The sequence below is a fragment of the Macrobrachium nipponense genome, chromosome 1, assembly GCF_015104395.2.
Source record: "Macrobrachium nipponense isolate FS-2020 chromosome 1, ASM1510439v2, whole genome shotgun sequence".
In the NCBI taxonomy this organism is placed as follows: Eukaryota; Metazoa; Arthropoda; class Malacostraca; order Decapoda; family Palaemonidae; genus Macrobrachium; species Macrobrachium nipponense.
The window spans coordinates 50,255,472-50,272,971 of NC_087200.1; positions in this window are offsets into that span (position 1 = coordinate 50,255,472).

A 17,500-nucleotide genomic window follows, 5' to 3' on the forward strand; every position below is an offset into this window, starting at 1 on the left:
GTTTCTGAGATTGTTTTCAATTGATCCCAGAAACTGTGTAGGGCAAACATATGATGGTGCTTCTGTAATGAGTGGAGTGAATCAAGGAGTTTACATTCACTGTTATATTCACAGACTGAATCTTATTATTGTTGACAGTCTCAGATCAGTTCGACTGGCTGACTCTTTCTTTGTTTGCTAGAAGAGATTTATACATTTATGTCCTCACACACACCACATGAAATTTATCTTGCAAAGCAAAAGGAATTGTTTCCTAATAAGCAAATTAGATCTCTGAAAAGGCTCAGTGATACAAGATGGTCTTGTCAGTATCTGTCATGTAAGGTTCTGCTTGATACCTTTCCTGCTGTCAGAAGTACCCTTGAAGAGATTTCTTCATCCAGTGCCACAAAGGCAAGCGTGCACATGTTACAAGAAGTTTATTAATGAACATTAATTTTTGCATATAAATTATGCTTAGTGATGTTCACCCACATTTTACACAAAACGAAGCTTGTGTCAGATATGCATCAGTCACCGTCTTTAGATCTGTCAGCAGCTGCCCAAATGATTGATGCTATCCAGCAGGAATTAAAGAATGAGCGCTCAGAAAAAGCTTGGCTTAGCATTTGGGAGAAGGCAGTTGCGATGTCCCAGACACACAATATTGAGGTTTCACCTGCCAAGCAAAGAATACATAAATTACCACTATTATCCAGTGATGGACAGGCTACTAACTATAAATTGAGTCAAGATTTGATGATGCCAACAAATCCCTTTTCCATTCAATATCATCTCTTGATCCTTCCTCCCTAAATTTTTACAGCAAGACCAGTTGGAGACAATGGCAGCTAAGTATAATGTTGATCTTGAATTCTTAGATGTTGAGCTGCGACAAGCAAACGATTAGTAAAAACGTAAACAAGCTGATGGGGTTAAAATTGCCAACATTGTGGATTTGACAGCTTTTTTTTTTTTTTCCTTTTAAAGATGCATTTCCAGTTTTGTACAAAATGTTAATCATGCTCTTGCATTACCACCAACATCCGCATCTTGTGAGCGAAGCTTCTCTTCACTAAGACACATAAAGAACTACCTCAGAAATTGTATGTGATCATAATTGTCCGGTGTATCGGTAATTGGAATCCACCAGGACAGGGCAAAGAATATCGATATGGAAAGGTTTGCTGATATTTTTGCTAGGAAACATAATAACAGAATGATGCAGATATACTAAATTAATATCATCGCATCATTCTGTTTATTAATACTATTAATTAAATGATTAGGTTCAATAATCAAGTAACCAATTGTAATGGGATCTTATTATATACTTCAACTAAAGTCGTTAACTGTAGCAATCAATGTCTTAATTTCTTTGGATCTCACTGTTTAACATATCTTAATTATATTTTGTTTACATACCAAGTGGTTTTATTTCATTGCCAAACCATTATATAATATCTAATTTGGATCTTTACAAGTGTGGTCAGAGGTTCATAATTTGTACTGACAAAAAAATATTTGAGCAAGTTGGTATATCAAAATGTGATTCACAAATTATAAGCTTAAATATTTTAAAACAACCTTAATATCTTTCCGCATGATTTAAAAATAAAATGAGTATTATAATTTGTGCATGCCCAGTGCCCCCATATTCAGCTGTGCCCCCATTAAGAGACTCCTAGTTACGCCGCTGCATGAGCTCTGGTGTGTGAGCCAGAATTTGATCAAGAACATCTTAGTCACAGGATGTTGAAACCATAACACCCATCGCAATTAAAATCTTGAAGATCGTCATAAAATCTTTAACCTGTGACCTCGCACCAGACTTACTCAGCTTCTATAGAGAATGCAGCTCCACCTCCAGGAGGAGGTATTACCATGTTAAATTACTGACTCCGCCTGGACAAGGAGGAATTAACATGTTAACCCCACCTAAAATGGGATGGGGACAGGATAAGGAAAGACCGCTCCACGAATCAAGAATCCAGTTGGGCGGAGAACCAGATCCTACACCGCGTAAGGAGGTGGTGCCGAATTCGACCCGAGGTGGCTGAAATTTCAGAACGACGAAGAAGCAATAGAGACCGGCAGCCGTCGCTCAGAAAGGAAGTAGAATATTGCTAGGGTCCAAAAAGAGATTAATTAGCCTTGTAGTTGTATCTCGAATTGTTTGCACAGTAAAGAAAGAACTCTGCCGTTTGTCTCATTCAAACTTCTCCTGAGAGATTAAGCCGATTAAGATTACTAATCCAGAACTAACATTAAGAAGAAGCATAAAGTTAAACATAGAACCAGACTGCAGAACGAATCATCAAGAAGAAGAAGCAGGTAAGCGATCATATAACTCGAACACTCTACCTTACAAAAACGCACCACATATACATATGCATATAGTATATATATGTGCATGTATATATATATATATATATGTGTGTGTGTGTGTGTGTGTGTGTGTGTGTATTTGTATAATTATATATATATATATATATATATATATATATATATATATATATATATATATATATATATATATATGTGAATTCCTAGAAAATGAAGGCATTGCAATTTCAGAACCATTGGCACTTCGAAAGGCCTGTCCACATTTAGGAAACATTGTTTGGAAACAATGTTTTACTAACTGTTTGCAAACATTTTTACCGTATATTTATTTGTTTCCCATTCAGGATGGAAAACAATTAGTGTTTCTGTATATATGTATATATACACATGTACAATGTATATATATATATATATATATATATATATATATATATATATATATATATATATATAAATGTGTGTGTGTGTGTGTGTGTAAATATATGTATATATATGTACATATATATTGATACGTAATATATTTGTGTATATAAATATATACACACATATACACATACATACGTACTTGTATTTGTATATACTATATGTAAATGTACATATACACACCGTATATGCATATACATATGTACAGTCGTATATACTTATGAACATGTACACCAAATATTTACATATGTAGATGTGCATATTTATATCTTTATTGTACACATGCACCTGTGTACATAATACCCCATATGCACGTGTTACTCCTTTTCTAAAAACTTCCTCACCCATCTGTTTTTCTTTCTCTTATCCCTCCCCTCGAGTGCATTAAACAGCCATGTAAAAATACATAGGCTACCAACAGGCATCCTGACGACAACTGAGGTCTGGCCAGGAAACATTGCATGCAAACAGTTTCCAAGTCTGTCAACGCAGAAATACATGGCTTTGCAATAAGTGTTCAGGCGACCTAGTTGGTGAATCCATCGTTTGTGACGCGTGTTTAGAATGGTATCACCTAGGTCCTAGGGCCTAGGCTGTCTTTTCTATGAAGTCGGCACCCAATAAGAAATCGTGGTTTTTGTTGGGACTGCACCTCCAAAGCTAGGCTATGGAAGACATTTCATTTCAATTTGCAGTGCCAAGTAAAATTGAATTAAATTTAGAGGAAACTCGAATCTTTTAGTCATAGTACACCTTTTTGCAATTCATTTTGTACATTCTGCAAATCAAATAAACATAGTTCAAAACTTCGTTGGACAAACATCACCGTAACTGGATGAAATGAGGAACTGTTCAACATTCTTTTTCGTGTGAAGATGGTGTCATCGGTCATACTGCCAATCTTCAAGATATAACAGCCCTAGAGTCGTTTGTTTATAAAACAACTTGTACCATCGCTAAAAACTCATACATCTGAGTCAATTGTGTTAGCTGAAGTTCGTATTGTGGTGGTTTAGTTTCTAGATCTGTCACCTGCCAGAGCAATCGTTAATATTATGCCCACAGCCAAATGCAAAATTCCTTCTTCTATTAAGTATTCGAATTATGTTTTTCTAACTGACCTACGCAAAGGCAGTTCGTATCTAGTTCGAAAAAAATTACAATTGCTATCGATAGTCTTGAATACAGCCAAAGGGGGTGAATACGACTAATTGGGTTTTGCGAAATACACGAAACTTTTAAACATCATTCGTCCTTCTCTGATGATTGGCAGAAAGGGAGATGACGTTATTCTACGTCACTTTTTCTGGGCTGTGATTGGTCGAGCAGTCCCATGGTATGAATATGCTTCCCGCGTATTGGTCCGAGAAAGTACGCGCGCATGACCATAAAAACTGTCGTAAACCTAGCATTGGGCTGTGGCTACAGTTACGGCTGCCGGTAGCTACAGTGTTCATTTATAACCGACTGAGGCCTAACCTCTATAAAGGAATCTAATATTGACTTGGGTACGTTGCCAAGTGTAGTGTATACACTTTTGCAGTTGTGTACGTAAGCATGTTTATGTATATTTTTTACTTTTTCACGCTAAAGGTTATATGCATATTCTAAATGCAAAGTTATTATTTTCTTATGGGGAACATCTGATTTTGCCAACTATCAGTTGTTATCATAGGTTAAAAATATTTTTTTGTATTTTATATATTAAAACTTATCAATTCATTGCCATGCCTATTCAGCACAAACCAAATTCATAATAGCGCTGAATAATCTCTTGGGTTCCAGTGTTTAGCTCCAAGCCTAAATTTCATATGCCATTCCATTCTGACTGAGGCCTTTAGGCAACCACAAAGCCGAACCGCCTGAAGCCCCTGTTTTTGTTCTGTGTGAAGGTCGACAAGACAAGAGACAACTGAAGGACTGCATCCAAGCTCAACGTGAATGTTGCAAGTACATGTACCACTACGGGCTGCTCTATGAGCAAGAGCCCGTGTTAGCATAAGGCCAGCTTAATCTTCAACAACAACATACAAGTACCATACCTCAGACTAACGGATACAGGGAGAATGCAGAAACTATATATAAGATTTTTCCGTTACTTATAAGTAAAGTTCTAACAGGTTACTGGTAACGATATAAAATGAAATATTGTATATGAGATTTATTCACTGATCACAAAATATGCCAGAAAGCAACGCGAAATGTATATGAAGATCACACGAAGTATTCTCTGGGTAATGATTCCTTTTTATCTTCTGTAACTTCTCATATTCTCTGAATCGCTAAGATTAGTAAAAATGAGTCGTGTTATTTTCCAATACGAAAAAACAGATTTTAAGTTTGATATTAATTTTGCATGGTGAATACCAGTAATGTTACTCAAGAATCAGCTGTTAAGTTGTTCGTGCTCTCACTGGGCTGGAGGAAAAGCCTGATGATAGAACGGAGGTTGTTAATTGAAGAACAGGATGACATATGAGTATGACACAAAGCTCATTGATGAATTTTACAACCAATTTGACCCATCTTGAGCTTATTTTTTGTCTTTGATTTATGATTACTCAAACTGGCGGAACAACGTTTTATCTTTGACTCACTGTATGTTCAGTTTTTTTTAACCATCACTTGACCTGGATGTGGAAAAAATCTCATGGTTGAGTGTGGAATTAACGTAAAAATAATATAAATGTATAAAGCATAGTGGTATGGTGTATGAGACACATACTGCAGGGTCCCACGTGAACCTGCGAGATCGACCAACTTACCTTGCTGCCCGAAATCATACCCTGTGGGCATCTACTCCTCATGGAAAACATCTCCAGACATATACGCAGGCAGCATACACCTCTTTAAATTATGCTATCGCCCATGATAATGTCACATCAAATGTATCAATCCTACTGGAAAACAATACAATGTCAGCTTTCCAGCTATATTTTATCGGAACTCTGTCCATAACTTGTTTATATAGAATTATGTACCACATTCCATTCTCAACAAACCCAGTTGAATGTATGTTAATCTCTAGGGTTTAGTTTGCCTTGTGTCAGGGTGCTACGTTTCTGCTCACAAGTGGCTCTGACCTGTCTGTGTTGTCTTGAATAGATCAGTAAGTTGTATATGCAGCCTTTTACTCACGCCTTTCTACATTGGTGACCACAGAGATGACCAGCCCTGCTAGTACCAACGATGCCAGCCTCTCCAGCGACTCCGTCACTGCCACCTCCACACATATGCTCCCATTCACGCCCACGTGGCCCACAAGACAAAGGAGTCCACTCAGCCACCCATAGCAGCAGCAGCATGACGGTCCCAGCAGTCAACTGACACGTATTCCAAACAGCAACCCAGAGGGCCTGTGAACTATCAGACGGAATGTGCTACTGCCATTGGAGATTTGCAAAAAAGGCTTGCAAATGTGACAAAAGCTGCCTGTTTTCAAAACTCATGCAAGAGGGTCACACCCATGACTCAAACAACTAAACATCAGCAGTGACCAGACCGGTTCCTGGTAATAGAAGCTGAGCGTGATTACTGCTGTCTTTTCTCCAGGCACGAACGCAAAATTTCAACATGCTCCTTCATAATGGATGGGAGGTTGAAACCAGAATTCCTCGTCGACACAGGGAAAATACAAATCATTCACAGAAGCTAGCCTGCATGAACAACTCAACCTCACACCACCCACCAGCATCAGTGTATCCACCACTAGCTGAGAACCACCTGAATTATTATTAGGAAGTGGAGAATGAAACTGTCAGCATGGAAAGACCACAGTTGGACATTCATCATGAGTTGGACATTCATCATGGCAGACGTAATGTTAGCTCTTTTAGGAGCAGACTTTCTAAAAGAACACAACCTGCTGGTAGATTTAGCATCAAAACAGTTGATCCTGAAAACTGCCCTCATCTTAACAAATAGCAGATATGACGAACCATATCCATTGCATCAGCCACCCGACTGCCAGAAATAAGACGAACTCCTACAAGAATTCCCAGACAACTTGAAGCACGACTTAATCAAAACCAAGCAAGCACAACATCCAGCACCACTAAAACAGATGTCTGGCCCCAAAAAAAACTTGCCCATGGCAAATCAGTATTTAGAGAAATAGAAAAGGCAGGAATATGCCAAAAAGATGCCAGCCCAAAGGCGTCCCCACTCCACACGGCACCAAAACTCGACGGAACATTGCGGCCATGCTGAGACTATTGGTGACTAAACGTTAAAAAGAAGCCTGACAGATATGAGTTGCCGACATAGCACATGGAACTACACGACTGACCATCTTACCTGGCTACCTGAAATCATACCCTGTGGCATCCACTCCAAAACACAGAGAACCATCTCCAAACATGCACATTGGGACCCATAGTATAAGAAACACAGCCAACAGCACTACTCTCTTTAATGTCACGTCAAATGTATCATTCCTACTAGAAGCAATACAATGTCAGCTTTCCAGCTGTATTTTTATCAGAACTCTTATCATAACCTTGTATATAGAATTATGCACCATTTTTCCATTCTCACTCAAACACTGTTGAATTTATAGTAATCTCTATATATTTGCCTTGTGTCAGGCGCTACGTTTCGCGTCTCAAGAGGTCTTGACCTGTCTGTTTGTTGTCTTGAATAGATCAGTAAGTTTTGTAGATGCAGCCTCCTACTCGCGCCTTCACTACATTGCCATAAAGAATCTCCACCGTAGTGGGTAGTGCCATCAGTGTACCTTATGCAGTAACTCTGTAAGTATCACTTATGGTTTTTTGCAGCGTCCCTTCGGTCCCCCACCTGCAACCCATTGCATCATTTTTACTATACCACCATTCATATTCTCTTTCTTCTTCTTCCACTTACTTTCCACCCTCTCCTAACAGTATTTTTCACAGTGCAACTGCAAGGATTTCTTCCTATTGCACCTGTAAAATCTTAACTCCCAATTTCCGTTTTCAGCACTGAGTGACCTTAAAGGTCCTAGCAATTTCAAGTTATGGATGTAAGAGTGCGTCAGTAAAATACATCACGTTCCAGAGAAGTCAGTCTCGTAAAATATCCCTTTTCAATAATGAAGCTGAAAAGTAACCCATTCTTATAGGATCTGAGAAGCCGAAGGCATAATGATTTTGTTTTTCTGATCTGTAATACGCAAAAATGTGGTAAATTCGTACATATGAGAGATTTTGACCATCCTATTGTCTGGAGTCAAGCAAGAGCCTTAATCCCATGTAATGACACAGTTAAAAGGAATATCATTGAATTTTGTTTCATCAAGTCGAATAATAGAAATGTTCTAAATTTAAGTCTTGGTTTATTTAAAATTGATGCTTTCATTATGAAAAAAGTTGTAGATAAACATAAGCAACAAAATGAATATATTCAGTGTTTACATGTTTTTGGACTGTAAAGGTACTTTGTAATTTCGGTATGGTTTGTGACCGTGTGATATCCGATAATCCTGGATTATCTCTTTTAATTTTTACCTTTTGACAATTAACCATCTGGTATTCTTGATCTTGTTTTGTACAGTCAGCCACACATATAAGTAACACAGTTTCAGCCACAAGGGCTGGATGTGATCCGGTAACACTGGAACTGAGTCTCCAGACGCACGATGAAACCCCGCCCTCCACCGTGGCCACCGCCCTCACAACGTCGTCCCAAACATTTTTCGCTCCAACCTTCACTCCCACCCTTTCAAGCACACGTTTATAACTTCTGCTCCCTCTCTCTAATTTCTTCTTTTAAGGAAAATAATATAACTGAATCTATTCTGTAGGTTCATTTTCTCATCATGTGGAGGCGAGAAACCCCGTCTGTTCACTTTTGCCGTAATAATATTATTACTTGCTATTACCGACAGAAGAATTAACTCGGTTTTTCGTGGCGCTTTTTGTAATAATGGATTTTAAGCTATCTACCAATAAAAAGCCAATTGTCTATCAAATAACAGCATACCTACTACTCTTTAATAGAATTGTAATTATCAACAGCCGCATTCCAAATTCTTATTATCACAAAGACAACTAGCATCAGATCGTGTAGGACCTTACGTTAACTCAAATTAAGCATGAAGAAAATAAAGAAGGCATAAGTTTGAGGAGAGAAAGACCTCCATAGGCCTAGAAGACACTGAAGGAGGAGAAACAAAGAGACAGTTATAAGAGAGAGGACAACAGCAAGAAGGAGGCAGACGGAAAGGAGACACAGTGTACTAGAGCTGAGAGTGTGGCTGGTGTCACAAGGGGCACCATTACCCTCTTAAGTATAATGGGGGGGGCATAGGTCTTGACTTGTCATAGGGGTTATTATGGGAGTTCGATTCTTCCTTATGGTTGACGTTTTTGTTTGTCACAACAGACTATCATTGGATCACATCCGACATTGGGTCAAATTCTCGTATTTTTTGTGCATGATTTTAACTGCTCGGCATACGTCTACATTTATCGATGGCAAAGCATGTGCGTTTTTGTTGTTTGTTTGTGTCGTCCTGCAGGTGTGAATTCCCACGTTAAGAATGTATCAAGTAATATGAGATTATATCCTTATATTAATATATATATCTATATATATATATATATATATATATATATATATATATATAGATATATATATATATATATATAATATATATTTTGTATATGTGTGTGTGTGTGTGTGTGTGTGTGTGTGTGTGTGTGTATCTAAAAAATTCACCATAACATGACTGAATATCTTGAGTAATAAAAGTCCACACTTATGAGAAATGTATTATTAAAAATACATAAAGACTGAGCTTTCGTCTACTTGATTAGTAAGACCTCATCAGCCGTACTGATATTTCCCTTTTTTCAATAAATAAATATAAAATTTACGAAGTACAGGCAGGACTCTGGAACCGTCTCCAGAAGAGGTAGTTCAAACCACGACGATCGGCTCGTCTTTTGGCCAGACATTTGAACGAGGGAATAACATGATTAAGATAGTTTTGCTTTGGTTGTTATCTCCCTTGGAGACGGTTCCAGAAGTCCTGCCTGTCCCCCTTCGTAACTTTTTTGTATGTTTTTTTTGAAAAGGAAAAATCAGTTCGGCTGATGAGGTCTACTGATCAAGTAGAACGAAAGCTCCAGTCTTTTATGTATTTTATAACACATTTTATATAGTGTGGACTTTTATTACTTCATATATAATAATAATAATATAATAATAATAATAATAATAATAATAATAATAATCAGCATTACCATTGCCTACTAAATTAATACCAAATGAATGGCAGATATTCTGTAGTTACAACACTCAGTGCTGAGAGTCGTTGCGAATCAAAAAGGAAACAAAAGCCGTGAGTGGTTTTCTTAAAACAAGGAAAAATCACCCTTGAACTTTGATGCCAGAAGATGGCGAATACCTCAAGAACCAACAACCATACAACTGATTCGTTCTCACGGAGCTCAAATGTTCTCTTCTGACTCGCAACAACTCATATATTTTTACATTTGTTCATGAAACTTACCTGTCAGATATATATATAGCTGTATTCTCTGAAGTCCGACAGAATTTCTAAAACTTACGACACACGTAGTGGGAGTCAGGGTGGTTAGTACCCATTCCCCCGCCGCTGGGAGGCGGGTATCAGGAACCATTCCCCACCCATTTTCTATCAGATTTCTTCTGTCGCCGGTGTCGTAAACACCTGTTTACACACCTCCGCCTCAGATTTTGGAAAACTTGTCATATTGCTTGAGTGATCCTCTTGACTTTTGGTTTTTTGATTGGATCGATAGCTTGGCATACGTGATTTGGACTGTTTTTTGATTTTGGCTTAGGATTTTCCCTTAAAAATAAATCTGGATGTAGTTCTGCTAGCGCCAGGGTGTGCTCGAAAGTGGAATGCAAGGTTAGGCTTCCAAAAGCCTTGGTTGATCCTCACACATTGTGTAAAGGGGGTGTAGGGGGCAAGAGTGTAGATTTGATTTGCGCTGTAATGAGTTGTGAAAGCTTAGATGATTTGCAATGGAAGACGTATGAATCCTACGTTAAGAAGTTAGAACGTGATAGGATTAGGAGGTCTTCCTCCAGGAAGTAAGTCGGGTAGCAGACAGGGTATTAATGTATCCCCTTCTAACCCTCCCTTAGAATTTGTGGTCTCCTAACCCTGTAGTGTTGCCTTCGGGCCCTCAAGTGTGTCTGCGGAGGGTATGCCCTTTCGCTTATTCTAGATTCATTGAGACGCTTGAATCTAAAGTGCTTGCCCTTGAAAAACAGGCAAAATAAGTGCAGTGATAGTGCCCCTAGTGAAGTGGAGGGGGCGTCAGATCGGCCCTATAGCGCCTCTAGGCTGGGACCTCTGCCGGACTCCCAGGACTCAGGGGGGAGGGCATGTCGAACGGCCGAAGGAGGGTTACGGGGAACCCCACCGATCTGGCGTCCCTTCAGCAGTTCCTGTGGACGCTTCCCCAGGCTGCTAAGGAGCGTGCTCGAGCACGTATCCTTCAGGATTGTTTCTCGTCTTCCGACGCGTCCTCAAAACCCCAAAAGCGCAAGGGGTGGGAATCTCGATCGGATTCGCGACCTCTGAAGAGGACTCTTCAAGAAGCTTGGACGCTTCAACGTCATGCTATGTTCTGAGTGGCATTCTTCTTTTCCGGAAAGCGTAGCCTTTCCGCCCCAGAAGAAGTGTAGGACGTCATCCGGACGATGACCACCCTCTGAGCGCCCCAGCCACCGCTCTAGAGCCAAGGCTGTTTCCTGGGAGAAGGAAGAAGGCGTCCCCTCGCCCCTCTCCTTCTCGCAAGCGCAGCTCGTCTCCGCGTAAGGAGACATCTCAGACGGAGATCATCATTGCGATGCAGCGGCAACTGGACGCTTTACTGAAACAGAAGGAGACGGTCCCGCATCGAAGGAAAGACCGATAGACTGCCTATCAAGAGATCTAAGCAGTCTTCTCCAATGGCTCCTCCTTTTCGTCCCCGTCTTCTGATATTTCGCCCCTCTAGACGTCGTTTTGCACACCCCAGGGTTCATCTAGAGGTGACGTTAGAACGCCAAGTTAGAGAGATTTCTCGGCATGCTCCTCTCCCTTCCCGTAGAGAGACCGCTCGGCGTTCCGATTTTCGACGCTTCGGCTGACGACGATTTGCGTTCTGCACCTCTTCGACTTGACAGTGTTGACGCTCAACGTTATGTTAGTAGTGCAGTAGATCAAGTTTCTTCGCTGAACGTTCGGAAGGACGCTTCGCGGGACGATAGAAGAGTCTCTTTGATGGACGCTCCCTTGGACGCTTCGCTGGACGCTCGGTTGGACGCTGATTTGGACGCTCGAGAGAACGCTACGTTGGACGCTCAGATGGACGCTCGTAGACGTTCTAGTAAGACCTCTGTGGACGCGAATGTGGAAGTTCGCTGTCACTCGGATGTGGTTCCCGAGACTTTGGCACGTTCGCCTCTAAAAGTGACTCCTGATCCTGTTCCTGTTAAGGATCCGTTGCCCTCGCTTCTTTTCATTTTCATTCGTGATAGGAGACTTGGAGCTAAGGACTGCTGCCTCTTCCTTCGGACTTGCACTCGGGTAGAGAAGAAGGAGAACTTAGCGGTTTCTTCGGAGGATGTTGATGATGATCAACCTGCTACGTCTGCCTCGTCAGATTATCAAGTCTTTGGCACGACTACTTCGTGATTCGTTTGGCGATACTTTTCAGCCAGCGTCCTCCTCTTCCTCCTTCTCAGTTTTCGTCGTCGAAGACAAGTAAGTCTCCAGGTTTCGTGAGGATGAAGACGTCGTTATCTACGAAAAGAGCATTCCGAAAGGTAACGCCTGGATGGAGTCTAGGAAAGCAAAGGAAGAACTACTTTCGCCCTGCCTCCGTCTAGACTTAGCGGTAAGGCAGGGATGTGGTATGAGACAGGCGAGGAATTAGGATTGAAGGTTCCTACGTCAGCTCAAGGTGATTTCGCCAGCGTGGTGGATGCCTCAAGGAGGGCCCTTTTAGCATCGGCTAAGGTTTCTTGGACGACTTCCGAACTGGACCATCTTTTGAAGGGATTATTTAGGTCCTTAGAAGTTTTCAACTTTTTAGACTGGTGTCTTGGAGCCTTAGACAACCAATCTCGTAAGCCAGACTCGATCAGCTTGGGGGAGCTGTCCAGTGTATTGTCATGCATGGACAAGGCCGTCAGGGATGGCTCAGAGGAGTTAGCCTCTCATTTTTCCAGCAGGGGTTCTTAAGAAAAGGTCGCTTTAATTGCAACTTCGCGGCTAAGTCTGTCTCTCCCGCTCAGAGGACAGAAACTTTTGTATGCTCCCTTCTCGAGTCATCTCTTCCCCCAAGCTATGGTGAAGGATCTGGCAGTGAGTCTGCAGGAGAAAGCCACACAAGACCTGTTGGCTCAGTCTTCGAGACGTCCGGCTGGCCCTTCAACGTCGTCTGGAACACAACAGTTTAGAAAGCAGAAGCCCTTTCGTGGAGGGACTTCCGCTAGATCGTCTCCTCGAGGAAGAAGCCTTCCTAGAGGTAGAGCCCCTTCCAAGTCTAGGGGTAAGAAGTGAGAGATCGTGCCTTCAGTCACCGGTAGGAGCCAGCTGCAGTTTGTTTGCAGAAGCCTGGAGAGTCAGAGAGGCAGAACACCTGGTCTCTCGACGTCATAGAGAGGGGTTACAAGATCCCTTTCATAAAGCCGCCCCCGTTGACTTCCACTCCCAGGGACTTGTCCCCATCGTATCCGCTAACAAAGCGAAAGATTCTTTTCGACCTGCTCGAGCAGATGCTCGAGAAAAGAGCAGTGGAACAGGTTTTAGACCTGGCAACGCCAGGATTTTACAACAGATTGTTTCTTGTACCGAAACAATCGGGAGGGTGGCGGCCCGTCTTGGATGTAAGTCGTCTAAACCTCTTTATAGAGAAGCAGAGGTTCAAGATGGAGACACCTCATCAGTTCTGCCTTAAGACCTGGAGATTGGATGGTATCACTCGACCTCCAGACGCCTACTTTCACGTCCCGATACATCCCCAATCGATGAAGTACCTTCGGTTCGTATTGAAAGGGAAGGTCTTTCAATTCAGGGCGCTTTGTTTCGGACTGAGTACGGCCCCTTTTATCTTCACCATCTTGATGAAGAACGTGGCGAGGTGGCTCCACCTTTCCAACATCAGAATCTCGCTCTATCTAGACGACTGGCTCATACGAGCCTCCTCGCAGACCCGGTGCCTGAAGGATTTGAAGACGACTCTGTCTTTAGCTGCGTCCCTGGGACTTCTGGTGAACTTCGAAAAGTCACATCTGACCCCAACACAGTCCATCGTGTATCTGGGGATTCAGATGGATTCAGTGGCTTTTCGGGCTTTTCCGTCCCAGGAACGTCAGCAACAAGGCATAGAAAAAGTGTCAGCCTTTCTAGGGAAAGATTCATGCTCGGTGAGGGAATGGATGAGTCTGCTGGGGACCATTTCCTCGCTGGAGAAGTTTGTTTCCCTGGGGAGGCTACACCTCCGACCTCTTCAGTTCTTTCTGTCGGACAGCTGGACAGAAAAGGACAACTTCGAAAATGAAGTTATCATCTCGGAAGAGGGTGAAGAACCATCTAAGATGGTGGCTCGATCCGTGGAAGCTGTCAGAGGGAGTATCCCTCAAGCTTCAGAACCCCGACCTAGTGTTGTTCTCCGACGCGTCATCCACGGGGTGGGGAGCAACTCTAGGGGGGGAGGAAGTGTCAGGTACCTGGAGAGGGAACAGGTAACCTGGCATATCAAACTTCAAAGAGCTGGCAGCGGTTCAATTAGCGCTCCAGTTCTTCCAGAACAAAGTCTCCCGTCGGGTGGTTCAGATCAACTCGGACAACACCACAGCCCTGGCATACTTGAGAAACAAGGAGGAACACACTCTCGCTCCCTGTTTTCTCTAGCAAAAGAGATCCTGCTTTGGGCAAAGGAGAGAGAAGTCACAATATTGACAAGATTCATTGCCGGAGTCGAGAACGTCCGTGGGCAGATCTCCTCAGTCGACAAGGACAGTTATTGCCGACAGAGTGGACTCTCAATCAAGAAGTATGCCAGGAACTGTGGGGTCTTTGGGGATGCCCTTAGTGGACATCTTCGCAACATCAAGGACGGCGAGACTTCCTCTGTATTGCTCCCCGGTTCTAGATCCGGGAGCAGTAGCAGTAGAACGCCCTTCTATGGGATTGGACGGGCCTGGATCTCTACGCTTTTCCCCCCTTCAAGATCCTGGGGGAGGGGGTAGGTGATGAGAAAATTTGCAGCATCGGAGGGGACGAGGTTGACCTTAATCGCCCCCTTTTGGCCCGCAGCGATCTGGTTCACAGAAGTGATGTTCTACCTAGTGGATTATCCGAGATCTCTTCCGTTAAGGAGAGATCTACTCAAACAGCCCCACTTCGAGGTACCACAAAAACCTCTCCGCTCTGAGTCTGACTGCGTTCAGACTATCCAAAAGTTGGCCAGAGCGAGAGGTTTTTTCGAAATCAGTGGCTAAAGCTATCGCCACCGCGATAGACCATCATCAATCGCGGTTTACCAATCGAAGTGGGCAGCCTTTAGAAGTTGGTGTAAGTAGAAAAGGAGTTTCCTCTACCACTACCTCTGTGAGCCAGATCGCCGATTTCTTGCTTTATCTGAAACAAGATCTAAAGTTGGCAGTGTCAACTATTAAAGGCTACAGAAGCGTTTCTATCTGTAGTCTTTCGCCATAGAGGTCTTGACCTCGCTAACAATAAGGATCTCCATGATCTATTGAGATCGTTCGAGACGACCAAGGTACCACTACCCGAAGCTTCCTTCGTGGAACCTGGATGTAGGTCCTAAAATATTTGATGTCAAATCGTTTTGAAACCTCTTTCATCTTCGTCTCTACGAGATTTGACGAAGAAAACTGTATTCCTAACTGCTCTGGCGACGGCGAAGAGAGTTAGCGAAATACAGGCTATCAGCAAACACGTCTGGTTTCAAAGGGCATAATGCAGTCTGCTCTTTGAATATGTCGTTTCTGGCCAAAACGCAAAACCCTTCCAATCCGTGGCCTAGAACATTCGAGATCAAGGGTATGGCAGAGATCATTGGTCAAGAGCCAGAAAGAGTCCTGTGTCCTGTTAGGGCTCTTAAAGAGTATATTTCGTAGAACGAAGATTGCCGAGGTTCTGCAGAGAACTTATGGTGTTCGGTCAAGAGACAAACATGCCCATGTCCAAGAATGCACTGGCATTCTTTTTAAGAAACACCATTAAAGAGGCGCACGGTTCTTGCAAAGACAGTGACTTGAAGATACTGAAAGTAAACAAACACGCACGAAGTAAGGGCTATTTCGACCTCAATAGCCTTTCAGAAAAACATGGCTCTTAAAAGACATTTTAAGTGCTACTTTTTGGAGGAGTAACTCAGTGTTCGCCTCTCACTACCTACGGGAGGTGAGAACGACCTATGAAAGCTGTTACTCGCTCGGACCATACGTCGCCGCAGACACTATTTTGGGGGCAGGAGGTAGCACTCATCCTTTCCATAGAAAAGGGTAGGTGAGTTTGTTTTTAATATTTGTATGTTTTATGGTTGTAGGGTCGGCTGCCGAGTACAGTCGTCCCTTCCTTTAGCCTTTGGTATATGGGAGTTGTTGTTAGGCTAACTTAGGTGGTGGTTTTGCCTCGTTGCCCTCGGAAGAAAATATGGTCATGGTCTAGTCACATTGTGGTCCCGTCCCCGTTGACAGATCATCTAGAGCGCACCAACTACATAGGTCACTACCTGATTGGTAACTCTAGTGAAGCACAAGCAGCTTGTGTGACAGTAATCACGAAGTCAGCTATGCTAACAGGTAAGGAACCAAGATGTCAATCATATACCATTTATATGTTTTCTAAAAATCCTTTTTTTCTGTCTCTCCCACCGCCAAAGGTGGGATTCAGCTATATATATATCTGACAGGTAATTTCATGAACAAAATGATATTGTTAAGATACAATAAAGTTTGTTCATACTTACCTGGCAGATATATATAATTTTAGTACCCACCACCTCCCCTCAGGAGACAGTGGAGATAGAAATCTGATAGAAAATGGAATGGTGGTTCCTGATACCCGCCTCCCAGCGGCGGGAATGGGGGGTACTAACCACCCTTACTCCCACTACGTGTGTCGTAAGTTTTAGAAATTCTGTCGGACTTCAGAGAATACAGCTATATATATATCTGCCAGGTAAGTATGAACAAACTTTATTGTATCTTAACAATATCATTTTTGTAACAAGTTCTGTATAAATAGAAGAAGTTAATAATACAAGTAATGAAACCAGCACTACAACAGAGTTTTTCCCTATTACTGCAATTTGCGAGATGAAACTACATACTTGCATGAACAGAATGCGCTCTGGGTAGGGAAATGCCATGGCTCGAACAGTTGGGACCATCACGTCTTCCAGTATTTCAAGGTATTGGTCGGCGTTGAATCTTCCTTGTATTTCTGCCAGCTCACCCATGGGTGTATAAGTTAACCCATCCCCACACGTTACATGTGCTCACAGGAGTATCTTGTATTATTGCGTCGCTAACAGTGCAACTGTCCGTGCGAGGTCGACGCAAATGTTTTTCTCATCAGAAAAAAAACAACTCTTGCCCAGAAACCTAAGTCTTCGTTGACATACTGCCGGGCGGGAAAATGAAGGCGCCAGCGATGGTGGATGGACTGAATACTGATACTGTAACAGAAGGGAGGGAAACATTTTTGGTAGCGGGATGAATTTGTTCAGAAAAGTCTTAATTAAACTAACAT